The 21,395-nt window shown below is 49.8% G+C and overlaps 1 pseudogene; it reads right to left on the reverse strand.

The window, feature by feature from the left end:
• Positions 1 to 8,889: 8,889 nt before the first annotated feature.
• LOC119321106 lies at positions 8,890 to 21,020 on the reverse strand (annotated as a pseudogene).
• Positions 21,021 to 21,395: the final 375 nt, after the last annotated feature.

Here is a 21,395-nt window from a genome sequence, read left to right on the forward strand (position 1 = left end):
TTTAAATAAACTTTATATGTAAATGGGGTGGGAAAATGCATAGATTAACATGGTGCACTTTGTTTTACTGTTTAACAACCTTAAAATATGGTTTAGGGCAGAACAGTACCAAATTCGAATATTGCATATGGGGATTTTCCGGAATTGTTGTTTGATAGATCCGGCCTCATTTAAATTTGCATAATTAGTTAGTTTACTTATGCTTCACCTCTTGCCACGTTACAACCTTTAATATTGTTGGGTACATAAACGAGAGAGAACTAAATAATTGATGTGGTGTTTCGTCAATATGCAACTCGTTGCATATTGAGCTCCACTTAATTTGTAGTATTGTTTGTTGCACTTTGCCATGCCATGCCTCTTTAAACCGTACATGCAACATACTTGGTTGTGCATCATGCCATGATTATGTGATGGTTGTTTACCATGTTGTTTGCTTCTTTCCGGTTTGCTTCTCTTGTTAGCTTGGGTTTCGTTCCGGAGTTGTGAGGATTCGTTCGACTACGTCCGTTTGTGTTCTTCATGGACTTGTTCTTCTTCCTAGCGGGATTTCAGGCAAGATGACCATTACCCTCGATATCACTTCTATCTTTGCTTGCTAGTTGCTTCGTTCTATCGCTATGTTGCGCTACCTATCACTTGTCTGTCAAGCCTCCCAAAAATTGCCATGTCATCCTCTAACCTTTTTCACCCTTCCTAGCAAACCGTTGTTTGGCTATGTTACCGCTTTGCTCAGCCCCTCTTATAGCGTTTTTAGTTGCTGGTGAAGTTGAAGATTGCTCCATGATGGACAAGATTATGTTGGGATATCACAATATCTCTTATTTAATTAATGCATCTATATACTTGGTAAAGGGTAAAAGGCTCGGCCTTATGCCTGGTGTTTTGTTCCACTCTTGCCGCCCTAGTTTCCGTTATACTGGTGTTATGTTCCTTGATTTTGCGTTCCTTACACGTTTGGGTGATTTATGGGACCCCCTTGATAGTTCGCTTTGAATAAAACTCCTCCAGCAAGGCCCAACCTTGGTTTTACCATTCGCCTCACCTAAGCCTTTTTCCCTTGGGTTTCCGACGCCCGAGGGTCATCTTTATTTACCCCCCCCCCCAAGCCAGTGCTCCTTCGAGTGCTGCTCCAAACCGAGCGATGTCCGACGCCCCTAGGCAACCAGGGTCTATGCCAACCCGACGTCTTGCTCATCCGGTGTGCCCTGAGAACGAGATATGTGCAGCTCCTATCGGGATTTGTTGGCACATCGGGCGGCTTTGCTGGTCTTGTTTTACCAATGTCGAAATGTCTTGTAAACCGGGATTCCGAGACTAATCGGGTCTTCCTGGGAGAAGGAATATCCTTCGTTGACCGTGAGAGCTTGTGATGGGCTAAGTTGGGACACCCCTGCAGGGTATAAACTTTCGAGAGCCGTGCCCGCGGTTATGTGGCAGATGGGAATTTGTTAATGTCTGGTTGTAGATAACTCGACACTTGACTTAATTAAAACGCATCAACCGCGTGTGTAGCCGTGATGGTCTCTTTTCGGCGGAGTCCGGGAAGTGAACACGGTTTTGGATTATGTTTGACGTAAGTAGGGGTTCAGGATCACTTCTTGATCATTGCTAGCTTCACGACCGTTCCTTTGCTTCTCTTCTCGCTCTTATTTGCGTATGTTAGCCACCATATCATGCTTAGTCGCTGCTGCAACCTCACCACTTTACCCCTTCCTTACCCATTAAGCTTTGCTAGTCTTGATACCCATGGTAATGGGATTGTTGAGTCCTCGTGGCTCACAGATTACTACAACAACAGTTGCAGGTACAGGTTTTGCGATGATCATGCCGCGAGAGCGATGTTACTTGTTTTGGAGTTCTTCTTCCGCTTCTTCTTCGATCAGGGGATAGGTTCCAGGTCGGCAGCCTGGGCTAGCAGGGTGGATGTCGCTTGAGTTTCTGTTTGTGTTTCATCCGTAGTCGGATGGTGCTCTTATGTATGATGATGTTGTATTCGTGTGGCATTGTATGCCTTATGTATGTATCCCTATCTATTATGTAATGTTGATGTAATGATATCCACCTTGCAAAAGCGTCTTCAAGATTCGCTTCTATCCTTGGTGGGACCTTCGAGTTCCTTTAGGATGGGGTCGCATCTTGGGCGTGACAGTGGAATCCGTCAATTATTGGGTCGAGGACTAGTGAAGCGGAGCCACCCTGATGGGTATTAGCCGGACGATCCTTGCGGTCAAAGGTGATCGGTTCGGACGACCATGTGTTGAATTTTGGGGCGACTGGCTCCATCGCGTAGACGTCCCTTAGTGTGCGCCTCCGCTCCTGCTTGGGAATATGGGTAGCGTTTATCATATTCACCGTTTTAACTTGCGGGGGAAACTTCTTTTGCCCTCCTGTGTTCGGTGGCCGGGGCTCCTCGTCGTCGTCATTGCTTTGCGGCCCCTTCTCCTTGTTTTCGGCACCTGACTTGCCGGCTTGTTTGAAGACCCAGCATTCTCTGTTGGTATGATTGGCTGGTGTTCCTGGGGTGCCATGAATTTGGCATGTACAGTCGAGTATACGGTCCAACTGGACGTGCCCGGACTATTTCTTTTGAATTGTTTCTTCCTTTGACCGGTATTAGAGCCGCTGGATCCAGTGTTGACGGTCGTGTCTTTGGTGTTATCATCATTATTTCAACGCTTATGGTTGCCGCGTCAGGACTTGCCGTTGTTATCTCTTGGTTCAGAAGTGCCATGATTTCTTGATTTGGTGTTGCTGCGAGCCAACCAGTTGTCCTCGCCCGCATAAAAGCGGGTCATGAGTGTCGTAAGGGCTGTCATGGATTTCGGCTTCTCTTGGTCAAGGTGTCGAGCAAGCCATTTGTCACGGATGTTATGCTTAAAGGCCGCTAGGGCTTCGGCATCCGGACAGTCGACGATTTGGTTCTTTTTAGTTAAGAACCGAGTCCAGAATTTCCTGGCTGACTCTCCGGGTTGTTGGGTTATGTGACTTAAGTCATCAGCATCCAGTGGTCGCACATAAGTGCCCTGGAAGTTGTCAAGGAATCTGTCTTCCAGGTTCTCCCAACTGCCAATGGAGTTTGTCGGCAGGCTATTCAGCCAATGCCGAGCAAGTCCCTTGAGTTTTAGTGGGAGGTACTTGATGGCATGCAGATCGTCGCCACGGGCCATGTGAATGTGGAGAAGGAAATCTTCGATACATACCGCGGGGTCTGTTGTCCCATCATATGGTTCGATGTTCACGGGCTTAAACCCTTCTGGGAATGCATGCTCCATTACTTCGTCAGTGAAGCATAGGGGGTGTGCGGCGCCTCTATGCCGGGCTACATCGCCACGCGGTTCCAATGAGTCTAGTTTGCTGTATTCCGCCCGGGCGGATTTGTATTTAGTATATCCGGCGTGGCGGTCGTCATCACGCGTTGGGGCGTGCCCCCGTGATCCGTAGATCGATCTTGACTGTCCTTCTTTGTTTTCCAATTCGTCTCGCAGGTCCTGCGTGTAGCCCCAGGCCTTTGTGTTTTTATTTTTTTGGCGACGGGGTGTAGGCTGGTGTTCGGGCTGGTACACCGCTTTGTCTCGGCCACGGGGTGGCCGGTCGGCCGCATCCTGCGCTGGTAGTATAGGCTCTAGTGCCTCGTCCTCGAATTGAGGTGACAACCTGTGCCTCGGGTAACTTTTGGTTGGGCGCTCGAGTCCGTATTCCTCAGCCGCCAAGACCTCAGTCCATCTATTAGTGAGCAAATCTTGATCAGCTTGAAGCTGCTGTTGTTTTTTCTTCAGGCTCTTTGCAGTGGCTATAAGACGGCGCTTGAAACGCTCCTGCTCGACGGGATCCTCAGGCACGATAAATTCTTCATCGTCGAGGCTCACATCGTCTTCGGAGAGGGGCATGTAACTGTCATCCTCCGAGTCTCCATCCATTGCTTGTTCATCAGGGCTAGCTTGCCCACCCTCCCATCTGGCTTGCTCGAAGCTTGGCTGGGCGGGATTGTTTTCGTCTTCGGCATCATCCGGAGTGCTATTATCTCTTGTGCCAGTATCACTATTTTTGCTATGGTGGGGTTTAGAGCGGCGCCGCTGACGTCGGCGCTTAGATTGCTTCTCAAGAGGGTCACCCTCCGTTGCATCCTTTTGATCCTCGCCATTATTTTCTTTGGGTGTGTCCACCATATATATATATCATATGATGAGGTGGTTGTCCAGCGCCCTGTGGGCGGTGGTTCCTGTTCTTCTCCAGCATCGTCGTCCATACCGTCGATGTCTTCAGAGTCGAAATCAAGCATCTCAGTTAAGTCGTCGACAATAGCTATTAAGTGGGTGGTGGGTGGGTAACGAATTCCTTCGTCGTCTGCTTCCCACTCAAGCCGGACATAGTTCGGACAAGAGTCTCCTGACAAGGAGAGAGATTTTAATGAGTTAAGCACGTCGCCCAAGGGTGAGTGCTGGAAAATACCCGCGGAGCTAAACTCCATGGTCGGTGCCCAGTTAGATCCAATGGGCATGGACGCACGCGGTTCAGAGCCCATGGTCATAGACAAGTCCGAAGGTCAGATGACACAGACCTCATTGGAGGTGGAATGTGTGTTCGGCTCCATCGCCGTTAAGTGTTCGGCTTCCGTGGCGGGGTTCATCCTCCCGTCCTTGGATGGCACGATCTGCACTGGATTAAAGCCAGAGCAGCTGCAGGTGTGATCTCTTGAACACCGTCCGACGACAGATCTAGGTCATGCTCGTCGCGACTGTAGGGTGCACCTGTCATAGGTTCAAATCCGTCGAAGATCAAGTCTCCGCGGATGTCGGCGGTGTAATTCAGGCTTCCAAACCTGACCTGACGGCCAGGGGCGTAGCTATCGATCTGCTCCAGGTGGCCAAGTGAATTGGCCCGCAGTGCGAAGCCGCCGAATACGAAGATCTGTCCAGGGAGGAAAACCTCACCCTGGACCGCATCGTTGTGGATGATTGAAGGAGACATCAAGCCTTATGGTGACGACACAGTGGAACTCTCAATGAAAGCACCAATGTTGGTGCCAAAACTGGCGGATCTCGGGTAGGGGGTCTCGAATTGTGCGTCTAAGGCTAATGGTAATAGGAGGCGGGGGACACGATGTTTAGCCAGGTTCGGGCCCTCTCTATGGAGGTAATACCCTACTTCCTGCTTGATTGATCTTGATGATATGAGTATTACAAGAGTTGATCTACCACGAGATCGTAGAGGCTAAACCCTAGAAGCTAGCCTATGATTATGATTGTTGTTGTCCTACATACTAAACCCTTCGGTTTATATAGATACCGGAGGGGGCTAGGGTTACACAGAGTCGGTTACAGAGAAGGAAATCTACATACCCGAATTTCCAAGCTTGCCTTCCACGCAAAGGAGAGTCTCACCCAGACATGGGACGAAGTCTTCAATCTTGTATCTTCATAGTCCAACAGTCCGGCATAAGCATATAGTCCGGCTGTCTGAGGACCCCCTAATCCTGGACTCCCTCAGTAGGCGTGCCCCCCACCCTCGTGGGCCCCTCGTAGCTGCACTGACGTACTTCTTCCGCCTATATATACTCTTATACCCTAGAAACATCACGGAGAGCCACGAAACCACTTTTCCACTGCCACAACCTTCTGTACCCGTGAGATCCCATCTTGGGGCCTTTTTTGGCGATCTGCCGGAGGGGGAATCGATCACGAAGGGCTTCTACATCAACACCATTGCCTCTCTGATGAAGCGTGAGTAGTTTACCACAGACCTTTGGGTCCATAGTTATTAGCTAGATGGCTTCTTCTCTCTCTTTGATTCTCAATACAAAGTTCTCCTCGATGTTCTTGGAGATCTATTCGATGTAATACTCTTTTGCGGTGTGTTTGCCGAGATCCGATGAATAGTGGATTTATGAACAAGATTATATGTGAATATTATTTGGTTCTTCTCTAAATTCTTATATGCATGATTTTATATCTTTGCAAGTCTCTTCAAATTATCGGTTTAGTTTGGCCTACTAGATTGATCTTCTTGCAATGGGAGAAGTGCTTAGCTTTTGGGTTCAATCTTGTGTGTCCTTTCCCAGTGACAGTAGGAGCAGCAAGGCGCGTATTGTATTGTTTCCATCGAGGATAAAAAGATGGGGTTTATATCATATTGCTTGAGTTTATCCCTCTACATCATGTCATCTTGCTTAATGTGTTACTCCATTCTTATGAACTTAATATTCGAGATACATGCTGGATAGCGGTCGATGTGTGGAGTAATAGTAGTAGATGCAGAATCGTTTCGGTCTATTTGACACGGACGTGATTCCTATGTTCATGATCATTGCCTTAGATATCTTCATAATTATGCGTTTTTCTATCAATTGCTCGGCAGTAATTTGTGCACCCACTGTAATACATGCTATCTTGAGAGAAGCCACTAGTGAAACCTATGGCCTCCGGGTCTCTTTTCTATTATATTACATCTCTTTTCCATTATATCGCATCTCATTTACTATTTTGCAATCTTTACTTTCCAATCTATACAACAAAAATACCAAAAATATTTACTTTACTATCTTTATTAGATCTCACTTTTGCGAGTGACCGTGAAGGGATTGACAACCCCTTTATCGCGTTGGTTGCAAGGTTCTTGATTGTTTGTGCAGGTACTAGGTGACTTGTGTGTCGTCTCCTACTGGATTGATACCTTGGTTCTCAAAACTGACGAAAATACTTACGCTACTTTGCTGCATCACCCTTTCCTCTTCAAGGAAAAACCAACGCATGCTCAAGAGGTAGCATTTTGCTCAACCTTCTTAAGGCAAACTTGTTTACTTATGTATGTGCTAAGATATTGTCGCTTCCGCTGACTCTTGTGTATTCGAGCCCTCGAGGCCCCTGGCTTTTATTATTTTATTTGTGTTTAGAGTTGTGTTGTGATATCTTCCCGTGAGTCTCTGATCTTGATCGTGCGCATTTGCGTGTATGATTAGTGCATGATTAAGTCGGGGGCGTCACAACTATAGAGTTAAGCAATTATTCAGTTGGCCTACTTTGAAAGTTGACGTGGAAAACTTTGTCAAGCAATGTGCCATCTGTCAACAAGCTACACATGAATTGTGCAAGTCTCCTGGGCTCTTACAACCTTTGCCTATACCTGAAGGACCCTGGCAATGTATCAGCATGGATTTCGTGGATGATGGATATTATGCTATTTTGGTTGTGGTGGATAGGTTCACAAAAGTGGCTCATTTTATTCAACTCAAACATCCTTTTATGGCTGCAACTGTGGCCAAAGCTTTTCTTCACAATATTGTCAGGCTACATGGTTTGCCTCTATTCATTGTTTCTGATAAGGTGTTCACTAGCGCTTTTTGGAAGGAGCTCTTTAGAGTCTACAGCACGGAAACAAATGAGCACGGCGTATCATCCTCAAACGGATGGGAAAACGGAGAGAGTCAACCAGTGCATGGAGATGTAACTGCGATGTGTTGTGCACGATGCTCCAGTTAAGTGGGCCTCTTGGTTACCTCAAGCTGAATTTTGGTAATGATTCATCTTTGCATTCTTCCCTTGGATGCAGTCCTTTCAAAGCTCTATGTGGTCATGATCCGAAGATTGATCAGCTACCCGCACCAAGCGCTTCTCTCAATCCTGATGTTCAGACTTGGCTTGCAACTCAAACTGAACACACTGCCATGTTAAAAGAACATTTGGCCAAAGCTCAATTTAAATACAAACAGTATGCAGACAAGAAGAGATCTCCCAGAGAATTTCTTGAAGGGGAGATGGTCTATCTTCGGCTACAACACTATGCTCAATCCTTGGTGGTAAATCAACCTTGCCCAAAGTTGGCCTGGAAGTATTTTGGTCCTTATAAGATCATCAGTAAAATTGGCAATGCAGCTTACAGATTGGAGTTGCCCAAGGACAATCAAGTTCATCCAGTTTTCCATGTCTCCCAGCTCAAGGCTCATATTCCTGATCACACGCCAGTCTTTCATGCTTTATATGTTCCTTTGGATCTGTCCCTGCCAAGTGTGGTGCCTGAAGAAATACTCGACAGACGTCTGGTCAAGAAAGGCAATGCAGCATATTTGCAAGTACTGGTCAAATGATCGACTGATCCAGCATCATCTGCAACATGGGAAGATTATCAGGTGCTCAAGGAGCGTTTTCCCTCTACACCTGCCTGGGACCAGCTGGTTCTGAAGGAGAGGGCAGTGTAACAACAGGCCTCAATCAGGCTGGAATACGCCAGCGAAAGGAGAAGGCGGCAAGAAGGCTTGCGCAGGAGGTTTAAATGGCTAGTGGGTCGAGTCGTGTCTGTAGTGGGCCTGAGGCCAGTGTCTGTATTGGGCCGGAGGCCAGTGTGTGGGTTATGAGCCCAGTGATTCCGTGTGTGCCGTTATAAGCACAGGTTGCGTGTAACTGAGGTAGCTATGATGCTCTGTCTTTCTTCTTCCTCTTGCCGTCTCTGATCTTCTCTCCCTAACCTTACCTCTCTCCCAAGTATCTAGGGTTAGCACATAAATCCGGTGGCTGAGCCTCGCCGACGGCAAGGGTGTGACAGGAATCCAGTGTGGTTTGGGCTAACAACATTTGTCGTGGATGATTTGAAATCCAGCTTGGTTTCAGCCCGAGGCAAGACAGGATGCATAAACAAGGACTACCGAGATAAGGTGAAATCTCAACTCATTTGCATCGCCGATCACACCAGAAGGAACACATCGACGAAACCACATGACATTAATGACAGCAGCCCAAAATAAGTGACTCAACTTTACACTAACTTTATACATACTCCCTCCGTTCCAAAATAGATGACTCAACTTTGTACTAACTTTAGTACAAAGTTGGGTCATCTATTTTGGAACGGAGGGAGTATAAATTTAGCAAATAAAGCTACCTATGCTAGTAGAAGTAGAACCCTATCCAACAGAACTCTGCCCAGCCTTCACATATTCCAACAACCGAAACCATTGCAAACAGAAAAGTTGCACTTCTTGTGAAATCCTGGGCGCCGAAATATGCAGGCACATTTGAGTTCAGAGGCAGGAAAAAGGATCATCAGAAGACAAATCTGAGCCCTCTTTGAGGCTCCAAGAACTACCTCCAATAGGATAGCTACTGATCTCGAATCGCATTTTGCAGTCTGTATTAGCCCAATTAGCAGAACTAAGACCACTCAGTTTGGCAGTCACCACTTGCTTCTCAGCATAAGTTACGTCTTGTTTCATTTTGATGAACAACCTCTCCAGCTTTGGTGCATTCTCCACGATGAACAAGAGAAAATCAAACTCGTTATTATCCCTTGTAGTTCACAGAAAGACAAGAGTCTCAAGGTGCGACTGGACACACTCAATAGGACCTGTCTCCTGCCAGAACTTGAGACTACGGCTGCTGGTGGTTTCAAGAGAAGACTGCAATTTCGGTAAGCAAACAGTTTAGCTGCACACGGTGCTGAATTGCTGATTATGCAGCAGCGATCTGATTCAATGTACTGATGATGCTCCAAATGCGAAATGAAGCAAGAAAGAGGGTGGGGTACCTCGACAATCAGCATCCCCAAGTTAGGAAAGCATCTGAGGAAGCTGGGAAGCATCTTGACTTGACTGCACTCTCTAAAATGCAGTTGCAAAGCCAACATCTGGACGCTTGACACATTGGTACATGCGCTGGCTTTTGTTCCAGCCTTCAATGCATCAAAAGAGCAAAAATCAATCAAACACGATTGACATTCAATTTTCTAACATTTGGTGAAGGTTATTTGCTTACATGTGGTAATTATGCGGTGATCGACCAGGCATTTGCCTTCTACTCAATTCGTCTATTTAGAGTAACAGATTGATGTATAGTGTTTAAGGTGCACCGAACTTATTTTAGACCATCAATTTTGGATGACGCTACTGGTTACCATGTAAAGGTGTTCATCACTTAGCATTCAGGTGTAAAACCTCATGCTGGGACTCAATAAAGCTGCATGTAGTATTAATTTCTGAAAGATACATTAATAGCATTGCCATATCAAATACAAATACAGAAAATGATTCATCGGGTTTTGGATTCCAAATATCAGAAAGCAAAATATTAAAATATAGTTCAACAAAACGAATATCTGGAGTTCAAATATCCCTAAATAGTTCAAAAATATTTAAAGAAAAATGATTTAAAGCAATAGAAAAAAATCGTTACGATAGTGTGGTCGCAGCATGCTTTTCCGACACCCAATATATTCAAAGTTACTGCTAACAAAAAACTATCAATGTGATAAAGCACAAACAGATTGCTGTTTTCTGGACTTTCAATGCTTCATGAGAATAGGTAAACAGGTACTCCCTCCATCACATAATATAAGATGTTATTACAACCAATATATGAGTACATTGGTTGTAACAACATCTTATATTATAGGACAGAGGTAGTATAAAAGTCTAGATCTATCAGGAACTAGGCAGCCTTCCATTGATGGAAGAAATAAGCATCTGAATGGTAAAGGGATATATGTCATGTACACTTTAGCAAGTTTTTTTAAAATCTTGTAAAAGATAAGAGAAATCACCCAGCCATTAAGGAAATCATTAGTGAATCCTTAACACATAGAAAAAGATAAGAAATCCTTCTAAAAAAGACATTAGTTTGATCTAGGAGTACGAAAAGCAGGGTCACCTCATGAAAGAAATGGATAATTGGAGATCAATAAATCACGCAAATTTTTAACCAGAAGGAAGGGGTGCAAAAGGATCAAGACTTGAGCAAAATCATTATAATCAATCATGTAGTTGTAAACGAAGATCAGGAAGCTACAACTTGTAACTGCAAATCAGCAAGAAACAGATGGGAAATTGGAAATGATATAACTCATACAGTATACTGTCCGAAGTTTCAGCCATCAACCCGTATCACTGCAAGGCAAAAGTATGATTACAGATGCTCTAAATCCTAAACAAGCAGTCATACATACTCACCTTGTACTCCATCCAGTAATTGATTGCCTGAGTAATTACCCAGTATTTTTTCGTGAATACGCTTGAGGCGTATCATTCCATTGATAGGTAGGGGTGGAAAAATACAGGGGGGTAACCTCAAGTGACGTACACAGAGAGGCGCCATTGAGGTTACAAGGTGAGCATGAGTGAATGGGGTTGTTCAGCCCCAGGTCAGGGAGTTCAGGTTACAGGTAAAATCCTATCTAGTCCTTTGGCACCCGCCGTGCCCATCGCCGAGCTTCGTCCCTGATATTGCTGGACAGCTGGGTGGTAGAGGGATGCGCGCCCTCGAATATGATGGCATTGCGGTGCTTCCATAGGGCCCAGACGGTGGTGATAACAAGCGATGCCAATCCTTTGTGAAGGCAAGGAGGTGCAGCCATGGTGACACCCGACCATCAAACGAAGAAGGCGACCGTGCCATTGGCACGCTGAACTGGTAGGCGGCTCCAAGACAAGATTTCATGCCAGGCTATCCAAGAGAAAACGGCTTGCCAAACAATCAGCAGTCCAGCAGTGGTGTGTGTTGGAGAGTGGAGACCGCAGCTTGCCAAACGATGAGCACTCCAGCAGTGGTTCTGAGATGCCAAACAAAGGAAGAATTTGACATTGCGAGGGGCCCAGCTACGCCAGAGCGGCACCGTCGTGGAACCAAGGAGGAGGGCGTTGTAGCAGGAACTCGCGGGGTAGGTGCACTTGGCTGACCAACACCAGGTCAGGACGTCCAGGGCCAGGGAAAGGGAAACATGCTGGATGCGTCACCATAAGTCGACATACTCGCAGACAAGGGGTCCAAAGGTCTCCGTTGATGTCAGCAATCCAGGTTAGCTGATCGAGGCCCTGGCTGACATGGCGCGTATGCCAGCCGCGGCGCGGGGCAAGGGCAGTTAGCATAGCTAGGTGCGATTTCAGCAATGGATTGGCCGTCGAGCCAGTGGCCAATCCAGAATCGGCAAGTCTGGCTGTTCCCCAGGGTCCAATTGGTGGATGCCCAGAACAGCTGCTGCACCTCGGGCTCACAGGGCAGCTGCAGGTGCCGCCATGGACGAAGGGGTCAGTGGCTCAGAGCCACCGGGTACGAAGAGCAATGCCCGAGCACTACAGATCACGAACGCCGAGGCCCCCAAACTCCAGCGGCCGGCATATCTTGGCCCAGCTGACCAGGCAGCAGCCGACTCTCACTTCCTTGCAGCCCTGCCAGAGGAAGTCACGGATGACCCTGGTGATTTTCTTCAGGATGGGAGGGGGGATTGCCATCGGCAGCAAGATGTGGGTGGGCATGGCGGTGAGCACGTGACGCACTAGGGCGAGCTGCTCCCCCCGAGAGAGGAGCGATGCCTTCCAGGTAACAAGTTTCTGGAAGAGCTTGTTGACCAGGGGCATGAGGTCAGTGGAAGAAGCTTTGCGCAGACAAGGGGAGCCCAAGGTATTTGATGGGGAAGGACGAAATGGGGCAGGATAGCGGTGCACCAATCGCCTCGGTCACTGGCTCCGGGCAAAGAATGGGCGTAGCAGAACACTTGGCCGCTTTTTCGGAGAAAGAGGTGTTTGAAGCAATTTCCCAAATGAAAAATAATAAAGCTCCAGGACCGGATGGTTTTCCGGCGGAGTTTTAGAAAAAGTGTTGGCACATCATTAAGGGGGACTTGCTTCCGATGTTCCAGGATCTTTTCTTGGGTCAGTTGCAGTTGTTTCACTTGAATTTCGGTACTATCACTCTGCTTCCTAAGAAAACAGAGGCTGTGAGGATTGAGCAATTTAGGCCGATCTGTCTTCTTAATGTTACCTTTATAATCTTCACCAAAGTTGGGACTAAGGCTTACACAGATTGCGCATTCCGTGGTGCAGCCGTCCCAATCTGCTTTCATGCCGGACAGAAACATCCTAGAAGGAGTTGTGGTTCAGCATGAAACGCTCCATGAAATCCACACGAAAAAACTAGATGGGGTGGTTTTCAAAGTGGATTTTGAGAAAGCGTACGACAAGGTAAAATGGCCATTTCTTTAGCAGGCTTTGCGTATGAAAGGATTCGATCAAGCCTGGAGAGACCAGGTAGATTCGTTCACGCAAAAAGGGAGTGTTGGAATCAGGATTAATGATGACATAGGTCATTATTTCCAGACACACAAGGGTCTGCGACAAGGAGATCCGATGTCGCCGATTCTGTTCAACATAGTCGTTGACATGTTGACAATCCTAATAGGAAGGGCCAAGGATGATGGTCAGGTAGGTGGCCTCGCCCCGCATTTAGTTGAAGGGGAAGTATCTATCCTACAGTATGTTGATGATACTATCATCTTTATGGAGCATGATTTAGCTAAAGCTAGAAACATGAAGCTAGTTTTATGCTTGTTCGAACAATTGTCGGGGTTGAAGATTAACTTCCACAAAAGTGAATTGTTCTGCTTTGGAAGAGCTAAAGAAGAACAGCAAGCTTACAAAGAATTGTTCGGGTGCAAATTGGGATCTCTACCCTTCACGTATTTGGGTATATCAAGCCACCATCGCAAGCTTTCTAACAAAGAGTGGAAGTGCATTGAAGATCAATTTGAGAAAAAACTTAGTTGCTGGAAGGGCAAGCTTATGTCATACGGAGGACGATTGATTCTGATTAATTCAGTTGTCACAAGTATGCCTATGTTTTTATTGTCTTTTTTCGAAGTACCAGTCTTTTTTCGAAGTACCAGTTGGAGTACGGAAAAGGCTAGATTTCTATCGATCGCGCTTCTTCTGGCAGAGCGATGAATTAAAAAGAAAATACAGACTCGCTAAGTGGGATATCATTTGTAGGCCGAAAGACCAAGGGGGTCTAGGCATTGAAAATTTAGAGGTGAAGAACAGATGTCATCTCAGCAAATGGATGTATAAGTTATCTGTAGAGACAGATGCCACTTGGGCACAGATTCTTCATAATAAGTACCTACAGTCTAAAACCTTGTCCCAGGTGACGGTAAGACCGACTGATTCGCCTTTTTGGAAGGGACTCATGCGAGTGAAATAAGCCTTTTTCAATAGGACAAAATTTGTAGTTGGAAATGGTACTTCCACAAGATTCTGGAAGGATACATGGCTAGGGGAGTGGTAGAACCAGGGGTCCTACCAAACCTGCTCCGGAGGTTGTAGGGGAAGGATGGAGCGGGGCGTGGCAATGAGCGGGCGCGCCGGCGGCTGGGCGCCGTCGCGTCGGAGGAAGATGGCGGCGGCGGCTAGGGTTAGAGGCGGCTAGGGTTCCGGCTCCTCTGGGAGTCGGGCAATAGGAATAATAATATTCTTATTGCTTAATCTCAAAAAGAGTCTTACAGCATATATTTATAACCTAGATAACTTGCATACAAATTAACCTAGGATAACTTGTGGGCTAAGATTGCCCGGTGGGCCTTTCACGGCCGTAAGCTAAACCGGTCATAACACTTCTCCCGCCTGCACAAACAGCTCGTCCTCGAGCTGTAAGGTGGGGAAGCGCTTGCTGAACTTCTCGAGGTGATCAACCAGCGTCAAACACCTTCTCGACAGCTGGGGCGGCCAGGTCGGCGACGACGGCGTCCTTCGGAATGTAGTCTGTAACCTCCAGGTAGAAGAGTCGCGGGCAGGCATCGCCGGGCGTGTAGGACTCGTCACAGTTGAAGCACAACCCTTGGCGGCGACGCTCGAGTAGCTCGGCCGAGGTGAGCCAGCGGAACGGGCGCGCCGCGGCCGCGGCTAGGGGTGTCGCGGAAGCCTGCGCAGGCCGACCCTGCACGGAATCCGGCCCGGGTAGCGACCCAGCGGTCCGGGACGATGATGCCCGCTGGATGGCCACCGGGCGGCGCTCGAACGCGCGGGCGTAGTACATGGCCAACTGGAGATCCTGGGGTCCCCGAAGTTCCATGTCCACGCGGATGTGATCCGGAAGTCCACCGACAAAGAGGTCGGCCCGCTGTTGCGCCGTCACGCCCGACGCATGGCATGCCAGGGCCTGGAAACGGTCGGCGAAGTCCTACACCGTGGAGGTGAAGGGAAGGCGCCGAGCTCCGCCAGGCGGCTCCCGCGAACCAGAGGCCCAAAGCGGAGGAGGCAGAGCTCGCGGAAGCGCTCCCAAGGAGGCATGGCGCCCTCGTCCTGCTCAAGAGCGTAATACCACGTCTGGGCCGCGCCGCGGAGGTGGTAAGAAGCAAGCCAGGTACGCTCCGATGCGAGGGTGCGCTGCCCGCGAAAAAACTGGTCGCACTAGTTGAGCCAGTTGAGAGGGTCCTTTGTGCCGTCATAGGTGGCGAAGTCGATCTTGGCGAACTGTGGCGGTGTCTGCGTCGGAGCGCCGTGTCGAGAGGGCTCGGAGGGGCGGAGCAGCGAGGCGGGTGGCGCCTGGTCGGAGTACTCCGTAAAAGACCCACCGGTCAATCTTAGCCCACAAGTTATCTTAGGTTAATTCGTATGCAAGTTATCTAGGTTATAAATATATGCTATAAGACTCTTTTTGAGATTAAGCAATAAGAATATTATTATTCCTGTTGCCCGGCTCCCAGAGGAGCCGGAACCCTAGCCGCCTCTAACCCTAGCCACCGCCGCCATCTTCCTCCGACGCGACGGCGCCCAGCCGTCGGCGCGCCCACTCATCGCCACGCCCCGCTCCATCCTTCCCCTACAACCTCCAGAGCTGGTCCGGTAGGACCCCTGGTTCTACCAATTTGATATCAGATAGCTCAGTTCCGATCATGTCTTCGCCGCCGCCCACCCCGTCGCTTCCGCCGCTGGCCATCTACACCGCGCCACTGCCCTCCCCGTCCGCGCCGCTGGTCGCATCCTCCGGTGCCGCCACCGCACCACCGGCCGCCGCCTACACTCCGGAGGAGATCACCGGGGTCCTCAACGACCTCGTCACAATCGTCCAGGAGATCCGGCTGTACCTGGCCAGCCCCTACGGGCCGCCGCCGCCCCTGCCGCCGACCGTCGCCATCGGGCCGCCGGCCCTGCCGTGGTACTCGCCGCATCCAGGGGCCTCCGCGGCGTTTGCTGGGACGCTGCAGCCCCAGCTGCAGCTGCCGCCGCCGCCGCCCCGTAGTGGCCGACGCCGGCTCCCGCCGCACTTCCAGCGCCCATCGCCGCCCCCGCTCCGTCGTGGCTGTCGTGGCAGCCGCCGCACCAGGCGGCCTTCGCCGCGCTAGCCGGGCCACTGCAGCAGCCGCTGCAGCTGCCATCCATCGCCACCACCGCCCAACCCTGGTTGCAGTGGCAGCCGCCACTCCTGGCGGCCTCCGCCGCGCCCGGCGCTCCGCCGCAGCAGCTGCTGCAGCTGCAGCAGCCACCGCCGGTTAGCTCCGGACCCGCATCGACTGCGCCGGCGGGAGTCCCGCTCCACCAAGTCCAGTCCCCGCCGTCGCCGTCACCGCTTCCTTCTTGGATCGCTACCCGCCACGTGTCGGCGGCGGTGAGGCTGCAGGCTGCTGCGCGCGGCCTGCTAGCGCATCGGCATGTGCGGGAGATGCGTGGTCTGCAGGTGCCGCTCCTCCAAGTTGCCCTTCGCTGCGCAGAGGACCTCAATCTCATCCACTGCGTCGGGGATCTTGGGCATGCGGTTTCCCCCAAGGGCGGCGGGCCTACTGTTTTTCCCACGGGCAACGACCTCAACGTCTGCGATATCGGCGGTTGGGGGGGCGCACCCCTCGTCATTCTCCATCGCAAGCCCTCCACTCTTCCCTGTGCGGTGCAGACCAACAGCCGTCCGACGGGGAGAAGGCATGGTGTCACCGACAGCAGTGCACCGCGTAGCACCACTGCATTCCGCCACCGGCCGCCGCGAGGGCGCCTCTGCTGGTCACTCTTGCGACCACTTCCAGGTGGTCATACACATGCACTCCTTTTGTCCAGGTGGTGTCCATGGGATCCAGGTGGTTGTACATGTGCATGTCCGACGTGCGGATGGTGTCCACTTTTTGTTAAGGGGTCCAAAATAAAGCGTCCCAGTCCATTTCAGGTTGAGAATAATAAAACAAGCCGAGATGTAAAAGGCTTGTTTTTAGGTGTTAGGTTTGTGTTGCGTCGAGTCATGGTTATAAGTTGGTTAGGCTGTAGCTCGAGGACAAGCTGCATGTCCAGGTGGGGTGTAGTGTTAGAGTACGTAATGGGCCTAATGGGCCCATTAGTCTTAGGGTTAATAAGAGATAAGGGTCGCTTGCTTAGGGGTCAAGTAAGCCTTGCTTGGGAGTCAAGTAAACCTCTCTATATAAAGAGAGGAGATGTATCAATCTAATCAAGCAAGAATTAAGAAGGAAATCCCTTCCCTCTTGCCCGGCCGTGGGCAAAAAGGCCCCCGGCCGGCCATCTTGCGCCCTCCTTCTAGCAGCGCCATAACAGGGAGACACCCCTTGCGATCCAATATCCTTGTCTCTATAATATTGTTCAGCGAAGAGATGCTTACGTTGCAACAATACTACAGTCAAATCCTCTTAATATTCAATTCACGAGGACACTAGTGGGAAACCGTTGGGAAGCTTGGCTCCATCTTGTGAGAAGATTGATAGATGTCCAACTTTCTCAACAGCCAGATCAGCTACGCTGGAAACTAGCTAAGAATGGGGAGTTTTCGGTTAAATCCATGTATTTGGATATTATCAACACTAGCGTTATTCCTAGTTCAAAACATGTTTGGAAAGTCAAAGTGCCTTTAAAAATGAAAGTGTTTATGTGGTTTGTCCACAAACAGGTCATCTTAACTAAAGACAATTTGGCGAAGCGAAACTGGACGGGTTCTAAAAGATGTAGTTTTTGTGATAGTGATGAATCAATCAAACACATCTTTCTTGATTGCCCTTCGGCAAAGATTTTTTGGAGGTCGGTCCACATAGCGTTTAATATAACTCCTCCGAATTCCATCAACACGTTATTTGGGACGTGGCTAGATGGGATTGACGTAGTAACAGCGAGACATATCCGTGTAGGAGTATGTGCTTTACTATGGGCAATTTGGAACTGCAGAAACGATTTGGTTTTTAACAGAACAACAAATATTCATTTCTTGCAGGTTATCTTCAGGGCCACTACACTCATCCGTATGTGGTCGCTACTCACTCCGACGGAGGCCAAGGAGCATTTGGTTACTGGATCTATCCGATGGGAGACGATAGCACGGGCTATCTTCAACCGGTTTGGATGGCGGTCATGTAATGGGATAGGTGTTTAGTCTCCTATCTGTCTTTTGCCTGCCGGTTGTGGCTGTCCTGTTTCTGATTTCATGCTCTTTGTTGAGTACCTGTTCCTTTGTTTGAGACCACGAGACTTTTGCTGAACCTTTTACTTATCAATAATATGGCCGTATGCATCTATCTGATGCAGAGGCCGGGGCAAACCCCCTTTTCGAAGAAAAAAAGCATAACACTTGGCAAAGTTAGTGCACATGCCCGATGCCATGCCAAAGGTTCGCAAGAGCTCGTGGATGATGGCATGATGCTGAGCTTGAAAGGGTCAAGGTGGCAAAACACAACAACATCGCCGGCAAAGAGCGAAATATTGGAGGCAGCATGACGAGCAGTGAGCAGCCATAGGACGTCGGTTTGGACTGCATGCTGGAGCACCGAGTTCAAGGTGTCATTGTGTCAATGACGATCGCGAATAGCATAGGTGACAGAGGGTCACCTTGGCGCAAGCTACGCGCCTACGCCCATGCTGGGTGGGTGAGCTTGCGTTGCCATTGACCAGGAAACGCGTGAAGGCAGTGGAGACGATGACAGAAATCCACTTGCACCATCGACGCCCAAATCCCAAATGACTAAGGGTCTCGAGAAGATAGAGCCATGCGCAAAGTCGAACGCCCATGCAATGTCAAGCTTGAGTAGTGCCTGTGGAGCTTTTAGATTGTGCAGCAACCTCGCCGTTTGTTGCCCTAGCATGAAATTATTATGGACTACGCGACCAATGATGAAGGCGCTCTGGTTCGTCGAGACGATCTCCCCCATCCGCAACGCGAGGCGCAGGGAGAGGACCTTGGCGAAGAGTTTGGCAAGTAGATGTATCAGGCTGATGGGATAGTAATGAAATAACGTTGCCACGTCATGTCTCTTGGGAAGGAGAGTGAGTAGGGCCTGGTTGAGCTTCTGCAAACCACAACGAAGAGCTTGTCAAATGCGTTGCATAGGTCCCCTTTGATGGTACTCCAACAAGACCACCAAAATTCGACCGTGAAGCCGTCAGGGCCCGGCGCCTTCCCCGTGGGCAGTTTTTTTATGGCCTCCAAAATTTCCTCTTCGGTGAGCAGCCGCTCAAGCTCCGAGAGGTCAAAGTGGCGTGGGTCGAGGGCCTGGCGATTGATGTTGTACTCTCAGGCTACAGCGGATCCCGGGATGGTGGTGAAGTGATCGTACGCTGCTCTAGCCATGTCCCCATCACCAGAGATGCTCGTGTCGCCCACCTACAGACCGTGAATGAGGTTCCTCTTGCTCCGGTGCGTCGTTTGGATGTTGAAGAATGTCGTATTAGTTTCGCCCTCCTTGAGCCAGCCAAAGCGGGGAAGCTCATGCACTATCGAGTGGTCGAGAGAGGCCAGGCCAAAGATAGGCACGTTTGAGCTCACGCCGGAGCCAAGCATCAGCCGGCGACAGCGGCCGCACGTCTTGGGCCGCGTCGAGGCGCAGGATTAGCTCACGGGCCAGCAGAAGTTGGGTAGAGATGTTGTCCAGGGTGCGCACACACCAACCTTGCAGCTTGCGAGCAGCTTTGAGGCTCCGACCACGTCTAGCGGCGCTTGTGTATATCTCGCGGTGCCAGGTCGGAAATGAGACAGCGAAAATGGTTCATCATAGTATTTCGGTTAATCATGTTAATTGCTCGTTTTTGCTAATCTTACTTGTTGTCGGCACATTGTATGACTGTATGATTACTGCTGAATGAACTGAATTTTATAACATTGTTCTCTTTTAGCATTTGACTCGTCTATTGATCTATTACTTCGTGTCGAAACCTTGTTCATGAAAAGAAATGCAACTTGAGATATGAATGGGCATGCCGCTGCGCGTACCTTGATGATGGTGCTGCCGATCTGCAGAATGTGCACTCCTGGCTCCAGGTATCCCAGCACACGCAGCTTAGGGGCATGGCCAATCTTTGACTGTCATGCTCATTTCGCTCCTATTTCTCCAGAGAAAGAGACGCTCCAGGCTTGCGGCGTCCACCACGGCGACCTCCTCCGGGATGGACAAGCAGAACTGCGTGCACCGTAGGCTCTGGTTGGTCATGCGAGCTTGCAATGAGTTCCGGCTTCCAGCGACCACGAGGATCTCCAGCACGGGGCTACGGCGAGCACGAACTCCAGGTCTTTGTCCTCCATGACGACGCAGTCAAGCACAAGCTCCAGAAGGTTGGGGAAGGCGGCGCCGCGTGGGAGGGCGGCGGTATTCGGGAACAGCGCCGATGCAGAGCCGGCAGAGGGAGGCGCAGCTAAAGAGCGAGGAAGGGAGGGGCAGGCCGGGATGGGGCGAGGGGCGAGGGGCGATTGACGAAGACGAGTTCGTCGACGCCCTTGGTGACAAGGATCTGGAACCAGCGCGCGAGCACGCGGCGGTCGGCGGCGTCCATGAAGCTGCAGTTGAGGCTGGCGAAGGGGAAGGGCCCAGGATGTGCCTCGAGGGCGGCGGAGACTGATAGGGCCAGGGTGGAGGAATCGATCTATTATGCTCTCTGAAGTACAGTAGTAGCTATTACAGTCGATTACAAGAGCAGTGCTCGAATGGAAGAACAGGGATGAACTAGGGTTCTAGGAAACGAAAGTAGGTAGCCGCCGTCGGGTTGTTTCTGATCCACCGGATGCTGATCCTGTCGTCGCTCGAGGGTTAAGTAGAGCGTTGTTTGGCTGTGGCCCATTCTGGGCCCGTGTATCTTGTGTTGACCTTTCTAGCGCGGCTGGGCCGCGCCTCCTCCTAACGTTGCTCGCTGGCTCGCGGGTCCACACTGTCAGGGTCGCTAACATCCCCTCTTTCTTGAGTGGCGGCTTGACCCCAAGTCGCTGCGTGAGAAAGCGAGCCTGCAGTGCTTGCCAATCTTCCCAAATGTAGTTTAGGTTGGAGGCGCCGGTCCATCTGACCTTGACTTGCTCGATCATGTCTTCATTCTTACGGTGCCATTTAGATCGTAGGATCTCACTAGGCACAGCCAAATCATTAGCGTTGTAAGGAAGTTCAGACTGAATTGTCGTACCCGGTGATAAGGCTCGGCGTAGCTGGGACACGTGAAACACGGGATGCATCGTGGCTGATACATCTCCGTCGTATCTACTTTTCCAAACACTTTTGCCCTTATTTTGAACTCTAACTTGCATGATTTAAATGGAACTAACCCGGACTAACGTTGTTTTCAGCAGAACTGTCATGGTGAATGTCATGAAAATGCACGGAGCAACTTTTTGGAAATAATAAAAAATAATGGCGAAAGAATTAGCACCCGGGGGGCCACACCCTGTCCACGAGGGTGGGGGCGC

Source organism: Triticum dicoccoides, chromosome 6B (genome assembly GCF_002162155.2).
Source record: "Triticum dicoccoides isolate Atlit2015 ecotype Zavitan chromosome 6B, WEW_v2.0, whole genome shotgun sequence".
NCBI classification, from domain to species: domain Eukaryota; kingdom Viridiplantae; phylum Streptophyta; class Magnoliopsida; order Poales; family Poaceae; genus Triticum; species Triticum dicoccoides.